At 41.7% G+C, this 19,202-nt stretch overlaps 1 pseudogene; it reads left to right on the top strand.

Moving 5' to 3' along the window:
• Nucleotides 1-191: 191 nt before the first annotated feature.
• Nucleotides 192-2,042, top strand: LOC149221896 (25S ribosomal RNA; annotated as a pseudogene).
• Nucleotides 2,043-19,202: the final 17,160 nt, after the last annotated feature.

The raw sequence follows: 19,202 nt of genomic DNA, 5'->3' as shown, positions 1-19,202 counted from the left end.
TAAAATACCTCAAGCGATGTTCTGTGGCATGTGTCGGCAGGCGGTGATCTTGTCCCCTCAGATGGGCAGTCGGCGTTACCTGATGTGGGTTTTGTGTGGCATTGCTCGAACTTTATTTGCTCTCTCTTGTCCTCCCCATCAGGTAGGGTGGATTTAGCTCCAACTTTGCGACCTCAGCTCAGGCGAGAACACCCACTCAGTTTAAGCATATAATTAAGTGGAGGAAAAGAAACTGACAAGGATTCCCCTAGTAGTAGAGAGCAAACCGGGAAGAGCCCAGCATGAAAATTGGGCGGTGGCATCGCCTGAATTGTAGTCCATAGAACCATCCTTAGTGGCGGACCTGGGCCAAGTCCCTTGGAAGGGGGTGCCTAAGAGGATGACAGCCTCGTCGGGCCAGGACCCTGCCACATCATGAGGCATTATCGACGGGTCGGGTTGTTTGGGAATGCAACCCTAATTGGGTGGTAAATTTCGTCCAAGGCTAAATACGGGCAAGAGACCGATAGCAAACAAGTACCGCGATGGAAAGATGAAAAGGAATTTGAAAAGGGAGTTAAATAGTGCTTGAAATTGCTGGGAGGGAAGCGGATGGAGGCTATCGATGCATCTCGGTCAGATGTGGAATAGCTCAGGCTGGTCTGCCGCTCAACTTGAGGTGCAAAGCAACACGGGCTGCTGCATCGTCACAAGCACGGGTTGATTACTACCTATCGTTTTGCCGTTGTTGTGGTCAAGGAATGAAGCGTACACCCTTTTGGTGGGCCATGTGGACCTACGCACTTGTGGTGTTGGCTGGCGGGCTTTCCATTTGACCCGTCTTGAAACACGGACCAAGGAGTCTAACATGTGTGCGAGTCGGTGGGTTTGAAAACCTACGAGGCGCAAGGAAGTTGACGAGTGAGATCCCCTCTCTGGGGGGGTGCATCATCGTTCGACCTTGAGCTTATGTGAAGGGTTCGAGTGCGAGCACACCTATTGGGACCCGAAAGATGGTGAACTATGCCTAAGTAGGGCGAAGCCAGAGGAAACTTTGGTGGAGGCTCGTAGCGATACTGACGTGCAAATCGTTGGTCTGACTTGGGTATAAGGGTGAAAGACTAATCAAACCATCTAGTAGCTAGTTTCCTCCGAAGTTTCCCTCAGGATAGCTGGATCTCATGGCGAGTTTTATCGGGTAAAGCAAATGATTAGAGGCATTAGGGGCGTAACGCCCTCGACCTATTCTCAAACTTTAAATAGGTACTCCATTGAGCCGTGCCATGGAATCGAGAGCTCCAAGTGGGGCATTTTTGGTAAGTAGAAATGGCGATGCGGGATGAACTGAAAGTCGAGTCACGATGCCAAATTGTGTGCTAACCTAGATCCCACAAAGGGTGGTTGTTGATTAAGATAATAGGATGGTGGTCATGGATGTTGAAATCCGCTAAGGAGTGTGTAACAACTCACCTACTGAATCAACTAGAATAAAAAATGGATGACACTGAAGCGCACAACCTATACTCGACCATCAGAGCAATTGCCTAGCTCTGATGAGTAGGAGGATTCAGGGATCGTTGAGAAACCTCAGGCGTGAGCTTGGATGGATCAGCCCCCGGCGCAGATCTTGGTGGTAGTAGCAAATATTCAAATGAGAAATTTGAAGACTGAAGTGGGGAAAGGTTCCATGTGAATAGCACTTGGACATGGGTTAGTCAATCCTAAGAGATAGGGACACCTTGTATCAAGGGTGCACTCTACACGAGCATCAAAAGGGAATTGGGTTAATATTCCTGAACTGGGACATGGCAGCGGGCGGCAACATTAGGAAATCCAGAGATGTCATTGGGGGTCCCGGGAAGAGTTATATTTTCTTTTTAACAGCTTGCCCACCCTGGAATCAGTTGACCTAGAGATAGGGTCTAGCAGCTGGTAGAGCACTGCACGTCTTGTAGTGTCTGGTGCGCCCTTGGCGGCCCTTGAAAATATAGAGGACCGAGTACTATTCATGCCTGGTCGTACTCATAATCGCATCAGGTCTTCAAGGTGAACAACCTCTGGTCAATAGAACAATGTAGGTAAGGGAAGTCGACAAAATGGATCTGTAACTTTAGGAAAAGGATTGGCTCTGAGGGTTGGGCCTAGGGGTCCGCACCCTCAATTCATGGGCTATCGGTACTCTGCCCAAGATGCTCTCGTGGCGAGGGCAGGCAGTCGCATGCTGATTGGGCTACAGGCGTAGAATGCCCCCTACCAGGGGATTTTCCCTAGGCATCGAACAGTCGACTAAGAACTCTTACGGACAAGGGGAATCCAACTGTTTAATTAAAACAAAGCATTGTGATGGTCCCTATGGATGCTAATGCAATGTGATTTCTACCCAGTGCTCTGAATGTCAAAGTGAAGAAATTTAACCAAGCGCCAGTAAACGGCGAGAGTACCTATGACTCTCTTAAGGTAGCCAAATGCCTCATCATCTAATTAGTGACGTGCATGAATGGATTAACAATATTCCCACTGTCCCTATCTACTATCTAGCAAAACCACAACCAAGGGAACCGGCTTGGCAGAATCAGCAGGGAAAGAAGACCCTGTTGAGCTTGACTCTAGTCTGACTTTGTGAAATGACTTGAGAGGTGTAGAATAAGTGGGAGCTGTTTTCGGTGCAAGTGAAATACCACTACTTTTAAGGTTTTTTTACTTATTCCGTGGGGTGGAGATGGGGCACTACCCCTATTTTTGGCCTTAAGGCACGTTTTGGTGGGTCGATCTGGGTGGAAGACATTGTCAGGTGGGGAGCTTGGCCGGGGTGGCACATCTGTTAAAAGATAACACAGGTGTCCTAAGATGGGTTCAAGGAGAATAGAAATCTAGTGTGGAACAAAAGGGTAAAAGCTTATTTGATTTTGATTTTTAGTATGAATACTGTTATCACAAAATCAGGTACTGAAGGCTGCCAATCAGCAAGATTCTATGTAACTATTTCAAACCAAGCTTTTAACTAAGGCTTAGCCTCCTTAGTCTGAGAGGGCTCTCTCATAGGTTATTGATATTGAACAAGATGGCTAACTCTTACAAGACACATGAAAAATGTACTGGCTGGACAGAATTGCTTCCCATTGGGCTTATGGAGTCACTCATATCTCAGTAAACAACAACACTGTCTTTCATAGAAGTCAGGGCACTTTACATCTAAATGTTCAAACATAACTTACATGAAACCACAGTTTGCAAAGGCATACAGGAAGTCAGAGCATGATCCATGAGTTCTGAGTGATTATGCATTTACCAAACTGTAAAAGAACATTAAAGAAACTATACCATCACACATTTGAACAAGAAGATCCATTGTGAATCCTGAGAAGAAAAACAGTCTTCTGTATTACTAAAACTCTGTTTACACATAAGCCAAAACAGTCTTCAAAAATATCCAACCCCTTCTACATCTCACCTTGGCCCATATATAGGCAAGCATACTAAAACACCTCGAGCATCCTCCTCCAGCATGAGGGGAGCCTCGAAGGTGGTTATTAATTATTCCTACATGCTACTCACTAATGCATTAATTACAAATATGCTGAACTATAATTACACACTATCCTAATCAAAATAAACTACTAATTTCATTCTCCTCGTATGCTTGATGCTTTCTTGAATGCTTTGACAGCTGTCCTCCTCCAATTAATCTGATATGGCTGAGCTACAGGTGCAATGGATGCTGATTTAGGATGCTTAAGAGCGCTGATAGCTCATTAATTGACCAGAAGAGATGCTCCTATCTTAACGGTCTTTGTCTCCCAACATTCTCCTAAAGTATAGCAGCATGTTCCCAAATCTTTTAATAACTCCAGGTATGGAACGATGCCAGGTTTTAGATGTGCTGTAAGTAATATTAATAGACAGGTGCTTCTCTTCCTTAACTCCCGCTCACAGTATCACACTAGCTGCGCTGCACTTTAAACTCATCACCTACAGCAGTTTCGTAGCGCGCTACGAAACTGCTGTGTGATTTAAATAAACCACAGTCTTCCTTTAAACTTCTCACAGACTTGAATAGCTGATGTTGCCAATCTTCAGTTTCACCTATTCTATACTGAGATTCAGAATCACAGTCCCTATAACATAAACCTCCAATAGATGAACCAACTGCAATTGATGAGACCATCATGATTTTACCATCCCACTGACTCAACACAGCGTCATATAAGCCAAAACAGAGCAAGTTTGTTAGAGATATGCTATCTGCATAAGTGTGATGAGGAGGTATCTGAAACCCATCAATCAAAGGATGTAATCCATTGTTTTCAGAAACATCAATATTAAACAGATGGTACAAACCATGGTTGCCATGACGAGCAATGGCATTATCTTTCCCAAAGGCCATATTGCCGGAACCTTTCAGGATGATTGAGAAATAGTTTGTTGATGTGGCAAGGCTTGGGATCTGAAATGAAAAATTTTGCAGAAGTGCGATCTGGTAAACCTATCTCTCATATAGTAGGGCCATCTCTTGGGGGCTCATAGATCAAAATCCCAACATCTATCCTACAACCTGAATATATGTTAATCAAGCCTTCTTTCATATAATCACCAAGAACACCCGGCATCCAACCATAGAGATTGTAGGTACCAGGGCAAACATTTTCTATAGAGAAAAACCCATTCTCATCAGCTTGACTCCAAAATTGGTAGCTCTTACTCTCTAAATATCAATATTTTTCCAAGGGAACACAACTATATTTTCAGTTCTTGGTTACAGAGCTTGATTTCAGAGCTGCATTCAGCCCAGAAAATGGCCGCAACACCAACAATGTGTAGACTCAGGGTCAGAGTGAAGATCATCTCCTCCGGGTAGCCACACAAAGATGATACCCCAGCCACTCAAATCTGTAATGAACTCGGCCCTTGATAGCTCAGAACTCAGTCTTCAGTCTAATCGCTCTTATCTATGTGCATAGACTCATTCCCTGCAGAGAAGATGCACCATATTACAGGTTTATGAGGGAGCTCCACTCGCTGCAATGTACAACATATATTGATCTCTGTTATCAAGTCACACTTTTTTTTAAATGCATACTTTCTCACTATGACTCAATTACTGGCACATCAGTACAAAATCTGAGAAACTTCAACATGTTCCATTAATCACACTGTCAGTATGAGATTAGTTTACATTTGTTTTCATAACTTGTGCTTTGGTAATTCTTTAAACTCCAAAACTTTTGTGGAGCTTGAGAAGTTTCTTGGTCGCCAGCTGGAGCATGTAACCGGCACGTTACCGCGTTTGTAGAAGACAACATCGCATCCACCTTGACAAAGGAAATTCATCTATTTCGAACTCAGCCATTTGCGCCATCTGTATCATGACTCATGTCGGTGCCAAACCAACGACCTGAAATTTCGATTCTTGTTTAAAAGCGCATTATGTCCACTTTAAATTACATTATCCTTTATCCTAAGATTACTCAGATAGTATACATGGATAGGACGGAAGTCTAAACGAAAGAACCCTGTTCGGATGGCGCAGGTGTGCATCTTCATATCCTTTCGAAGAACCTTTAACCCTGCTGTTTGGTCCGCCAATGACAATTCTCCCTCAGAAAAATCAAATGTCACCCAGAGGTGGTGAACCTACATGCCATAAATTAATTTAAAAAGAAAAATTAATACAGCACAGGTTGGCTTTCAAATAGTTATGTCGGCCCATTATACCAAGAGACGTGTCTCTTCATAGACTCTAACAAGTATATATATCCAACTGAGGTTGTCCATTTCAGCCCAGAACTTTCGGTCAATATAATGAGCTCGGTTCTGAAACAGAACAGAAGCGAGGAAGTGCAGAGAAGATAGAACGAAAGTGAAGATCTGAAATTGGTTCTTTTTTTTATAATCCCTCTTTTTCTGTGCAAACCCACATCAACTTCAAACCTGCGATAACACATCATCCTTGCACCTGAGATGATATTCTGCCTCGACCCTGTGGTAAATTTTTAAAGGCACTCTACTAAGGATAATTTAGTAAAGCAAAGGCACAAAACTTGGATTTGAAGGAACTTAAAGCTAAAGAGGACGAAGAACAGGTGGATCATTGTTTGGACAACAAATTAAATCTGTGGAGAGGTCAGCTTCGGATTTGTTCAGAATTTTGGAACTATCCTCATATTTAGAAGCAAGTCCTCCTTTGGTGAAGTAAGACCTTGAATTTGTAAACCAGACTTCCTCTTGTAGAAGTACAGATCACAGATTAATAGCAGACTTGAAGTCACCACTGAGAAGCAGTTCTTGAACATTCAAAGAGGTGTTGAAGACATTGTTTTGGGCATAGCTGAACTTGGTAACATTGTTAAGTAGTCTATTAAAGGACCCCTGAAGCATTTTTATAACACCTGATGTTGCGCCCTATATGTTTTCAGGCATGCTAAATGTAACCCAATATCAAAGACCAATTGAAGTGATAGATACACCACCAGTGGATCAATGACTAAAGCATAATCTTCAGACAAACAGAACGCTGACAGAAGACCCAGATGCTTCAAGCATGCCAGCTAAGAACATAATACTCTCTATGTTTTGTGGAATTTTAATAGATTTTTTGTTTGAAGGATTCAACACAAAAACTCCTGCAAGTTTCCCACATTAGTATGTACATCTTTCACAATCACCCATGAGCCAGAATTCAGAGATAACTCCCTTAATGTACTTGATGCCAAACCCACAATAGCTGCATCATCATAGGGTGCCTCCTTGGACACACTGTCACTGCCCTCATCAACATCCCTGGAGGAAAGCAAAACTCTATACAATAGGCATGCTAGGATTTAGACCTTCGCTGAAAACTTGAACCAATTCCCAATTTCGTAGCACGCTACAAAACCACGCAAACAGGTAGCGCTACGAAACTGCTAAACAGAATCCAGGCGCTGCGAAAACACCCGGTCTTTAAGCTAGACTAAAAAAAATTTTGACAATAGCATTTTCAGTGATAACAGCTGGGTCAAAGCAATGGATGAAGAACTTGAGCAGATCGAAAAGAACAACACTTGGGAATTGGTTCCTAGACCAAAAGATAAAAATGTCATAGGGACAAAATGGGTCTTCAAAAATAAATTGAATGAAAATGGAGAAGTAATTAGAAACAAGGCTAGACTTGTTTGTAAAGGGTATGCGCAGCAAGAAGGAATAGATTTTGAAGAGACCTTTGCTCCTGTTCCAAGACTTGAGGCCATCCGAATGTTCCTTGCTCTCTCAAGCTTTCAAAACTTCAAGGTATTTCAAATGGACGTGAAATCAGCCTTTTCTGAATGGAGACTTAGAAGAAGAAGTATATATTGAGCATCCAGATGGTTTCATTCTTGGGAATGATCCAAACCTTGTATGCAAATTGAAAAAGGCTCTCTATGGTCTCAAACAAGCTCCAAGGGCTTGGTACTATCGATTGGACAAATATCTTCACCAACAAGGCTTTTCAAAAGGATCAGCAGATAGCAATCTCTATATAAAAGTTGAAAATAACAAATTGCTAATACTTGTTGTTTATGTAGATCATATTATCTTTGGCAGCAATGAAGAGAATATGAGTCAAAACTTTTCCTTGGTTATGCAGAAAGAATTCGAAATGTCACTACTTGGAGAATTGACATACTTTCTTGGATTGCAAATCCAACAAAATGAAGGAGGCATCTTCTTGTCTCAAACCAACTACCTCAAGCAGATCTTGAAGAAGTATGGCATGGAAGATTCAAAGCCAGTATGTACACCCATGGTTACAGGATGCAGCCTCAGTGCAAATGATGAATCAGCAGTAGTTCATCAACCAACTTATAGATCCATGATTGGGAGTTTGCTTTATTTGACAGGTACCCGACCAGACATCATGCATGCAGTCGGAATAGTTGGGAGATTTCAGGCAAATCCAAAGGAGACTCATCTTCAGGCAATGAAGAGAATTTTCAAATATCTTCAAGGGACACAAAATTATGGATTATGGTATCCTAGAGATACAGATCTCACACTTCATGCTTATACAGATGCAGATTGGGCCGGAAGCGTGGATGACAGGAAGAGCTCAAGTGGTGGTGCATTCTTTATGGGCTCCAGATTAGTATCTTGGTTCAGTAAGAAACAAAGTTCGATTGCCTTATCTACAGCTGAAGCAGAATATGTGGCTGCGGCATCTTGTTGCACACAACTTCTTTGGATGATGCAGACCTTGCAGGATTTTCAAATCACTTGCACTTCACCAGTCTCTATCTTATGTGATAATACAAGTGAAATCAGCATTTCAAAGAATCCAGTCATGCACTCAAAGACCAAGCACATACCAATCAAGTACCATTTTCTTCGGGAACAAGTGCTTGAGCAGAAGGTCAAGTTGGAGTATGTTCCTTCTAAGGAACAAGTTGCTGATATTCTCACAAAACCACTGCCCAGGGAAACTTTTGAATATCTCAGACAAAAGTTGGGAGTAGTTGATGATTCATCCTGCTGATGAAGCTTGTCTGTTCTACAGAAAAGTTGGTATACGCAAGTTACGTAAGGGATAGCCGTGTATATACGCCAATTTATGCTAGGAAAGGCGCGTGTATGACGTGCGCGTTTTGTAGAAAGCATATCCGCGTACATACGCTATTTTATGGAGGAGAAGTCGCGTATATGGAGTTCTGAATAGCAAGGGCAGACTCTGGTTGGAGAAGGTCTGAGATGGGTATGCCAGAATTCTTCAGGCACAGTTTCAGGGGGTGCAGCAGGCACAGGTTCAGGGGGAACAGCTTAAAGTCTCATAAAGCATTGTTGGCATTTAGATGCTTTTGGTTCTAGTACACAACTGTTGTTGATTTTAGGAGAAGGAGCTCAGAAGGAAATCTTGGTCGCTGATCTAAAAGATGTTTATCAGATGCTGCTTGTGACTTTCATAAGTCTTGGTCTAGATTTGTTGTCTCTATGTCATGTATCTCTTTTATCTCTTTTATGGTGTCAAGGTCATGTAACGGCCTATGTTGGTTTCCCCACTATGCCTGGGATGAATGATGTAATATAATTGGTTGTTATATGTAACTTTCTAATGTATCCCCTCTTGGAGTATGGATGTATGTATTGAGTCTTTTGGTGATAGGAAGGTCTTGGTTCTTTTGAAGAACATCTTTTGTAGATATTGCCTACAGTCAGGGGGAGCATGTTTCAGCACAGCCAAGCAGAGATATTAGCATGTACTCAGGGGGAGCATAGCCCTTTGCCCTTGATGACAAAGGGGGAGAATGGTTCTAAGGATCTTGGGGTTGCCATCAAGTCCAAAGGGGGAGATTGTTGGCATTATGAGACAAGTGTTGGCCTTGATGGCAAATCACACTGATGACAAATCATAGTGCAGAAGGATAGCAGCAAGGAATTGATGATCAGACTACAAGTATGAAGAGAAAATATATACACGCTGGTTCACTATATACCAAGTCGCATATACAAGCAGGTTCACTATATACCAAGTCGTGTATACGTAGGTTCGCTATATACCAAGTCGCGTGTACATGCAGGTTGGCTTCAGTAAAAGAGCGTGTATGTGGAAAACTTATCTTTGGTCCATGGCGGTTATTCCTTGGAAGTTGTGCCTATGGTTTTGGACCATGGTGTCTCGACGGACGTGTTGATCCCTAGTTTTTAAGTTGATGGTATTGGATTTCTATGGTTTTGGCTCTTGGTATTGAGCAAGGCCTAAGGCTATATAAGGAGAAGAAGATCATTAGGAATTGCACAATTGAAAAAGTCTTGAATATCTGAAAAAGAAAGAGATCTGGTATGTAGGTTCTGGGTTGCTTGATTTAAGCTAAGGAGAGATCACACCGGTTGATGGAAGACTAGATCTAAGGACATATTGGGATCTAATGGTTTGAAATGCACAATTATGATATGGTTGATTATGCCTATTTCTAGATCTGCATACTGACGCAATGTTATGTTCTGGGTCTAACTGATGTCTGGTACAACTGCAAGTTAAGAGAATTTATTTTTAGATCTGTACGCAGGTTGTCTTTGGTAAAAGCGCGTGTATACGCGGGTTTCTCTCATTGAAGTAGCGTATATCTTTTGAAGTTTGATTTTTGGGGTTGCAGTTGGGTCTGACTGCTATTGAAGAGTTATGTAGTCTGCTCTGTGTTCTGGTGACTGGTGTTGACAGGGTTTCAGTGGTTCAGTGATTCAAAGATTGATGATGCTAGTATTGGTTGTTTTGTGCTTCAATGATCTGTTATGAAAGTTGAATGAATTGTGGTCTTCAAATTGTAATGTTGTGCTTCAGGAATATCCAGTCTGAAAATGTATGAAAAGTGGTACCTGAAGGAAAGAAGATTGTAGGCCAGCACCTACGTACTAGTATCTTAGCTAGTACAAGAGCAAAGGGGGTTGGAGCTCCCTTCCAAGGAAGTTTGGAGAACGAGAGAAGGTTGAAGCCTTCAGCAGGTTGTAGCCTGCGTACTGGTATAAGGCTGCACCAGTACAAAAGATTGTAAACTGAAGTTTCATATTAAAGAAAGATAGAGACGACTTGCAGCAGGTGGTTTTCACCCACATTGGGTTTCCACCTTATATCATGGTGTTCATGTGTGTGTTTTCTGTGTGATGATCTGCTCTATTATACTGCACCTGTTTTACTATCATGGTTAATAATGTCTTGATGCATTTACTGAAGATAAGCTACTGAATCATAAGTTTTCTTGTTATACGCTGGTTTCTTTAGACACAGTAGCGTGTACACGCTGTTTCACTTAACTGAAGTGGCGTATATGTTTCTGAGCATAAAATGAAAAAGTTTTTCTGATAATACTGATTTACCCCCCCTCTCAGTATTATTTCCAACAGAGATTGACTGAACCAGCATTCATCTACTTTCGCTAATGCAAAGCAAGAGTGTTTCGAAGGCTACCTGGCTAACTTCAGGCTCCGTCTATAGTCTACAAAGCAAAACAATGATAATAAAATTTTGTCCCTAGTATGGTCACAAATATGTTAGGGCCTAAATCTACCTCAGGCTAAGAAAGGTAGGATCTAGGGTAACATCAAACCATGCTTAACCTGGTAGCTAGCCCTACCAGGTCGGGAGAGGGCTTTCTCCTTGTCAATCTCAGAAGAATATGGTCATTAAGGCTTGAGATGACTGATTTAAAGACTGATTTTAGGCTAGGTATATGCTCAGAGGAGTTTGATTGAATTTAATTTTGTTTTGTTGGCTCAAATGTGAAAGGCAGAATTGGGTCCGGGGAATGGACACAGTCTTGCAGAGATCTCTATGGGGCAAGGTAGGAAAATGGATTAGTACTTCAAATTTAGTGAGATGGAGAGCTCTAATAATGATGAGGAGTTGGAGAGGGCATGAAAATCTCAGGGATCCTCTTCAAATAGCTGAAAACATAAATAACTAAACAAAACCTAGGTAGAGCACTCCAACATCAATGAATCATACCTTTATCCTTGCTTCATTTAGTTAAGATGAACAGAGAGATATGATGGAATACATATACACATGTAAACTTTCATTATAGAAGGAAAACAATATCAAATCAAGTTGCCACAAGAATCCCACAAAGTGCTGCAAACCCTGGTCTATTCCTTTGCCAAACTGTAGAAAAAAATGTACAATAATGCTCAAATCATTCACAAAAGTCCAACCTTTACCGATGACAGAAAAAATACTAGATATAGGCAACAGACAACTCATGCTAGGCTTTCGAGGTTGAATTCATGAGTTTAGGAGTTGTTTCAACAAGATCTAAACTAAGAACTGAAAGGTAGGCAGTGGAATAGCTTGCCTCTAAAACCTAGGAAATCGATTCATTTAGTTGCAAACTACCTTTTCATGATGTATCTACATCCATGAGTGAAATTTTAGCATATTTACATCAAAATCCATCAATTTACATCAAATTACATCATGAGTTTGACTATTAGAGAGAAAAAAATCAAACTGAGAAAAAAATAGGCGAAAAACAGAGTTTTTTGCCAAAAATGACAAATTTTCATCCTATGCGCCGCACTCTTGTCCATGTGCACCGCACTACTTGGCGGCTAGTTTTGGAGGCTTTCCCGTGCACCAAATTTTCTCCAAGTGGACTTGTTATAAATGTCTGCCTGTCTACTTTCTAGAACAAGTGGAATTTCTAAATTTGGTGTCCATTTGTCTCTCCAAAAATGATTTCTCCCAACACTGCTTCCTATGTGGCCAAAAAGGGGCAGAAAGGGCATTTTTGAGGTGATTTTGACCCTTTTGGAAGCTCAAAACTTGACAAAATTTCTTGGCGATGTGTGAGAATTCATATTTTTCCTGAGGAATCCAAAATTCTGAGTTTTTCTCCAAAGGAGGTCCCTAGCAAAAGCGCGCGCCAGGTGGCGCAGTGCACCAAGTAGAAAATCCTATTTTTTACTCCAAAAATTCAAAATTGACCAAAAGTGTCCCAAATTTCTTGAAATTTGGGTTGAGTGTCCTACATCAAGTGTTGTGTTAGGCTAAGGAAGCCTCAACCAAGATTTGGAGTTTGTCTTGCTCTTTTCTCTTCCTCAATGCTTTCCTCAACTTGGCCTTCAAAGTCATAATTCTCGCTTTGCAAACCTTGTTTCTCGCCAAGTAGTGGTAGGCCATGTGACTCAACATATTTTTCTCTTTGTTGGGATTCTCTAGCATCTTTTCCAAGTGCATGTTTGTCCTCTCAAGCCAATATTCAAGATCAGCTTCAATTTCTTGTTCAAGTGGTGTCAACTTAGTTTTCCTCCTCTTGGAAGCTTTCCGGTTTTCCCTTATGTTTTGGAGCTCCATGATGGTTTGTTGATCCTCTAATTTTTTGTCTCTTTGCTCAAGATAATTTATTATCCACTTGGCTCTTTCCAGGTTGAGAGACAAGTCATGAATGTAATCTTGCTGCTCCTGAATGATCTCCTGGAGATTTGAGCTCAAATCTGTGTCATCATCCTGAATGAGAATGAAATCTGCCTCTTGACCTTCTGAAGGCCCCTCATCATGCAATGGCTACTTACCCTTGTCCTATACCCGCTCTTCTGTTGAAGGAAATAAGACCCCTTCCACCTCGAGTGGAGATAATACTCATTTTGTTGCTGCAAACAATCTCCTTGTGCCCTTTTGGTAAGTGACAAACATTGGCACACTAGTGGTTTGAGTCTCATGCACCTCTTGCTGATGTGAAGGCTCTCCTGCCTCATGAAAAACTGATGGGGGCACCTGAGGACTTGTAAAGACCTCATGTGAAATGAAGTACTCCCATGAAACATTCAGTAAACTAAGCTGATGCAAAACCACAATTTTGATTAATGCAAAGTGATAGATGTTGTTATACTGTTGATGAGGAGGCTTCCTATGAACCAATGTGGTCATTTTCTCAATATTCCAGCAAATGAAATAGGGGAGGTTCATCATCCTCACCCTAGTAAAATGCATCAACAATCTGATATGATAGGTGTATAGGCGAGAAAATCTGACTTCACAGCTGAAATATTTGATTATGAGTTTCATAAGGGGAGCATATGTGTCCTGTAGGTACCTGAAAGGGAAGACCCTACTAACATGCCTCTAAAAACCAGCCTTGATATAAGGCTCATAATGATCTTTGTCCACCAGCTGCCCCTTATTCCACTATTCACCTACATTTGGAATACAGGTTGCTTGAGCTATAGTCTTAGGTGTCAAGGTGAATGTCACACCTGCCAAATTGACCTGGCCATTGAGAAGATGGAGCACAAAAAGTATGGCAAGCTCATGGTGGTATTTGACTCTTTCCACCATCTCAAAAAATTGGTAACAAGATTGATGTTGGAAGCATGTGACAGCAAGAGGGCAAGCCAACAACTCAGTAAGTGTAGTAGGCTCCTCCCAATTATGTTTTCCACTCTTGTGAGGTCTCCTTGGTGCATGAATTTCTTTGGAGGAGTCACTAAATGTTTCCTTATTTCTGTCATAAGATCAATCTGACTCCATGTTCGCTAATGCTTGATTTTTCTTAGATGAGTATGAAGAGATTTTATAGTGTCAATAGGTATTTGATACTAAACAACAAGGATTGATGATAAGGACTATGAAGGGACTGTGAATAAGGGGTTTGGGATGCTGCTTGTAGGGTTAGTGGAAATGGAAGGGTTTGGAGAATGATATTTAGGGTTTAGGGATATTGACTAGGGTTTGGGAGAAGTGAAGTTAGGGATTAGGGTTATTAGTTTTAGGGATAGGGGGAATAGGTAAGTGTGAGTGAAAAAGGGAAGGAGGAAAGAGGTGAATGAAATGGTAGTGAGGGGAAGTGAAGTGGTAAGGGTGAATAAGACAACAAAAACTGTAATTTGTAAACCCTAGGCAGATTTCTCAATACAACTGTGCAAGGAACTAGGGTATAATTTTTTCCCTATTGAAACACTATAAAAACTTATGGAAACTCATACATTGGCAATATGGGGGTGTCAACTTACTTTTGAAATGAAGAATTTGTGATTTGGGAGCTTTGGATGATTTCGTGCCTTGAAGACTAGTGCGTCATGCCTCTTTGGTGCATCACACCAGTTAGAAACCCAGTGCAAATTTTTCTCTGTGTGCGCCACGCCTTGACCCAGGTGCGCCACGCTTCCAAATTTTGACATTTTGAATGAAAAATCGCTCCTTTAGCTTGAAAACACGATTTGCACTTGCTCTCTTCTCCTTTGACATACAAATGAGCTTTCTTTGACATAAAAATGAGCTTCCTTTGACATGAAAAGTCTTTATATAGCAGTTATTTTGATTTTTCACTTATGAAAACCCACTTTCCTAATGTTTGCCTTTCGCTTGCTTTTTAAAACTCTGTTTTGGGCAGTTTGTCTTACTTTTTGCCTTTGATGGACTAAATGCTTTGAAATTTTGTTTCTTTTGTAGGAACTAGAGTGTAGGAGCTTGGCAAGGTGACCAGGCTACATCTCAAAATTATTACATATGTAAAAAATGAAATTACATGAGATTTTGTACATAAAACATAAAAAACTCTGTTTTTCCTCAAAACAGGGTTTTGAGGAAAAATCAATCACTGAGCATGTGATTATTGAAATTTTTGTTGCTGAGTCTTTATTTGACCTCCTCATGTGCCTACTGGCCATTATTGAGAATTTTCAAGGCCTTATTGACAAAACCCTCGAGCTAATGAGACCTAAAACCCTAAAAATGACTTTTGCAGATGTAAAGGTAAAAATGATTGCAAATAACCTAAATGTATGAAAATGGGCCAGTAAGTAAAGAACATGAGAGAAAATTTATAATATGCTCCTACCATCAGAAGATCCATGACCCTAATGGAATGCAGCTGATTGGATGAGACACCTAACATGTAATGCAACAAGAGAATTTGATCACTAATGGAGGGATGAAGATACCAACACTAATAGGTCCAAAAAAAGTGAAAAGGCATGGCATGATCAACACATCAAGCTGTGCACATTTAAGGTAAATGACTTGGTTTTGTTATATGATAGTAAGTTTGATAAATTTCCAGGGAAATTCAGGATGCACTGGTTAGGGCCTTATGTTATTAAGGAGATTACCGATGGAGGAGTGGTATAGCTGGTCAAGTTAAATGGAGAACCCTTCCCAAGAAAGGTGAATGGCAGTCACTTGAAGCCATACACTAGTGGTATGACCAGTCATGTGACTAAATGAAAGTAGCATAGTCTTATCACTCTAAGCAGCTGAAAGGATGCTTGGGGCTATAAACTACACTACCTGGGGTGGGGAGTTGCGTGAATGGAAGATCACGGACGCGTCACTTGGTCTGTGGCAGTGCAGAGGGAGTTGTGCTACCTAGGGAGAAATCATGCAGGTCAGCTGGAAAGTGACCGTTAAAGTCACTATTCATGGAAAGACAGTAGAAGTGAGGCCAAATGGAGCAAACGGATGACATTTAAGACTAAATTTATGGATTAGATCCTTGAAAATCTGATGCCAATCTGGCATTAATGAACCAATTTTTGGGGGAAAGGTCATATTTAAATTCAAAATGCCTTATAAATTACAAGTGGCTGCCCAACAAAAAACACTTTCCATTCTAAGAATTGCATTGTTACACTTTCAAATGCACATGAACTATGAATTCTTTCAAGATCTCATAGCGAGTCCGTTGTTTGAACAATTTTCAAAGGAGACACAAGCACTAGTGAATAGCGTCATGTCAACCCGTGTAGAAGCTATGAAAACTGAAGGAGTGGCAGCCGAGGAAAATATGTAGGAAATTGATATGGGGGCCGAAATAGCTGCCCCGGAAGTGGCCGAAGTATTGGTGGAGGTCCCTAAATCCCTGAGAAAACTGAGACCAAAGCCAACCCCGACCAAGGAGACCATGAAAGAAAAGAAGGGCAAGCAACCTGGCATATTGGTGCACATGTTGCCAAGATGAAACCCACCAAAGCCCGCTACCCAGGAGAAAGGAAAGGCTATAAACCTAGAAGCAGAAGAAGAGGATATCAAAGACATCCCCATGGATGATGAGGATGTGGGAGTGGAAATAGAGGAGGTTGAATCCTAGGGTGCGGACCCTATTACACAGTTAATGGAGTATGTCCCCCTGCACAAGCTATCCAAGGTCGTGAAGAACATTGATGAAAGTAAGATTGCCCTGCAAACCCCTCTGCTAGCACATGAAATCACTTTTGACGGTCTGCTTCCTGGCATGGGTGCCGAAATTGAAGCTTGAAGACAGGGACTTGGCAAACCATGAGAAGTTCCCGTACCTGGTGACCGAACAGTTGATGCACCACATCATAGACATGAATATGGGGAGGATTGCACTGGAGCCATGAAAGTGGCTCAGAGCAGTAGAGAAGACAGGATTACTCAACTTGCTCTGGGTGTCGCACTATAACCACAACCCTGTGATAGTGTTGGTCATCAAGCAGCTGTTATGCTTGGCACATGATGGGTGTCTATGGCTGGAGGACCCAATACCCATCACCAATATGTTGATTCACTGCATAATGCACCTGTCGTATATAGGCGAAAATCTGGCAATGATCTTTGGCGGAAAGGGTGCTGATGGTCCTGGTGAATTTTGATGGCCACCCACCTATCCCACTTGGACCCCCACAACCGTCTCTTTCATTTTTTCAGTTTTCGTAATTATAGCACAATTTACTATTTTTAGCAGTTTTTCGGGTCATAAACTTTCGGAGTCGTTTTGAGGCCCTAAATAACGTTTTTTGGGAAATTTGGGAGCAACATGGGTCCATGGACAGATTTTTCTCTTCCCAAAGTTGTAGCGCTCGGGTAGATCTTTCTAAGGAGCTATTGTACGTGTCAAACGAAGATCAGGTGCCAAAGTTACGATCCCGAGAAGTTGATGTACCAACTTACCCACAACGAGGCCCACAATTTGGCGTTTCATCTTCTAGGGTCAGGTTTTGGGATGTTAAGAGTTTTCAGTTGTTTCTTGACAATAAATAGGCCTTCGAGTCTCATTGTAACATATTTTAGAGGCATGTAGCTGCCACATCTCTTCTCAGAGATAAGCTACCATCGCCCTAGCTAGTTTATTTCCATTTTTGTTTGTAAGCATATTTCATTATTTTATAGTAATGAAACGAAGTATTATTTCTGTTGCATCTCTGTATTTCTAGTTATCTCTGTAATTTGTTGTGTTCCTATTTAAATCTAGATCAGTGGTATCAGAGCAGTCTGCTTTTTCTTTGTTTTCCTTTGTATGTCCCCAACGAGGTCGGGATATAAGGAGTTAGGGCTTGAAACTAGTCAAACCTTTGCAAGACCAACTTCGCAAATCCTGGCAGCCTCCCATGGAGGATGAAAAGAAAGATGAGGGGGCAAGAGATCCTTTCAAAATCTTGCTCAAAGAAGCCCTCGATTGAGAAAGGAAAGTGATGATGGACAACTTTGCGTAGATCCTTCAGTGGCTACCCAGAGGCAATGCATCGGCTTCCAACAGCTACTCTGGAAATGCTACATCCTTTAAGGTACAAGTTAATTTTGAAATCCCCATCTTTGAGGGTCAAATGGACATAGATGTCATAGATAAATGGTTAAATCTGCTATAAGGGTATTTTTCGGTTCATGAATTTTCAAGTCGGGAAAAGATTGTTTTTACTCTTCTCAAAGCAGCCCCCCACGTCAAGGACTAGTGGGAAACCTATTGCGAGCAAAAGTATGAAAGTACGAGCTCACTATTTTCAGCCACATCCACTTGGAGTTCATTTCAGGATACCATTAAGGAGTGGTATTACCCTATCAAAAGCTACGAGGACAAATACATAAAGTGGACCACGCTGCGATAGGAAAGGGACCAAGATGTGTCGAAGTTCACAAACATTTTTTATACCCTCCTCACACAGTTGGGTATCAAGAACTCTAAGCTACATTTGGTACTCAAATATTGCAGCTGCCTACACATGTACATCCAGGAAGATATGGAGTTCCTGAAGATTTCCTCTCTCAACATAACGTACCAATATGCTGTCAAAATTGAGTAGAAGTTCAAACAAAAGAAGTGAGACTTTGGATATGTGAATCCGAAGACCAAAGGAAAAAGCCAAGGTGGGGTGGCCGAAGAAAACCCGTCGAAGCCGCAAGACAAGAACAACACCATGAAGTCGAAGAAGGACACAGGAAAGCGGTGTGAGTTCCATAAGAGCCCCACTCACAACACAAGTGAGTGTCGGATCAAGCAGTCACTCGTGGCTGAGTTGAAGGCTTCGGAATCAGATGCATGTTCCGACCCTGAGTCAGAACCTGACAAGGGGAATGGAAAAGGGAAGCAGATCATTGATGCAGAGCCCAGCGTCATTGTTGCAACCACCAAGATCCAGAAGAATGATCCCGAAGATCCAGAAGAGGGGGAGCATCTTTTCCACTCACAGATGTGGGTGAAGGGTTTGCCACTACAATTCATTGTCGACAAAAAGAACCTCATCTCAGCAGTGGTCGTGAAGTGGTTGGGCCTACTGACTATACCACGCCCATATCCATATAGTATTAGGTGGCTTCACCAAGGACAAGATCTCCAAGTTCTCCAGCAGTGCCACCTTCCCTACAACATCAAACCCTTCACAGATGAGGTATTATGTGATGTTGCACCTCAGGATGTTTGCGATGTACTATTTGGCCAACCATACTTTTGGAGGTGACATGATGTGTATGAGTCAAGGCCTCACACTGTTATTATTATTTTGGGTAATTCATTATACAGGATATCAAAGGTAGCCCCACCTACTGCCAC

This window comes from Pinus tabuliformis, chromosome Q, assembly GCF_031772625.1.
Source record: "Pinus tabuliformis cultivar Carrire ecotype Pingquan chromosome Q, CPIR1, whole genome shotgun sequence".
Classification (NCBI taxonomy): domain Eukaryota; kingdom Viridiplantae; phylum Streptophyta; class Pinopsida; order Pinales; family Pinaceae; genus Pinus; species Pinus tabuliformis.
This window is presented reverse-complemented; position numbering and strand designations above follow the sequence as displayed.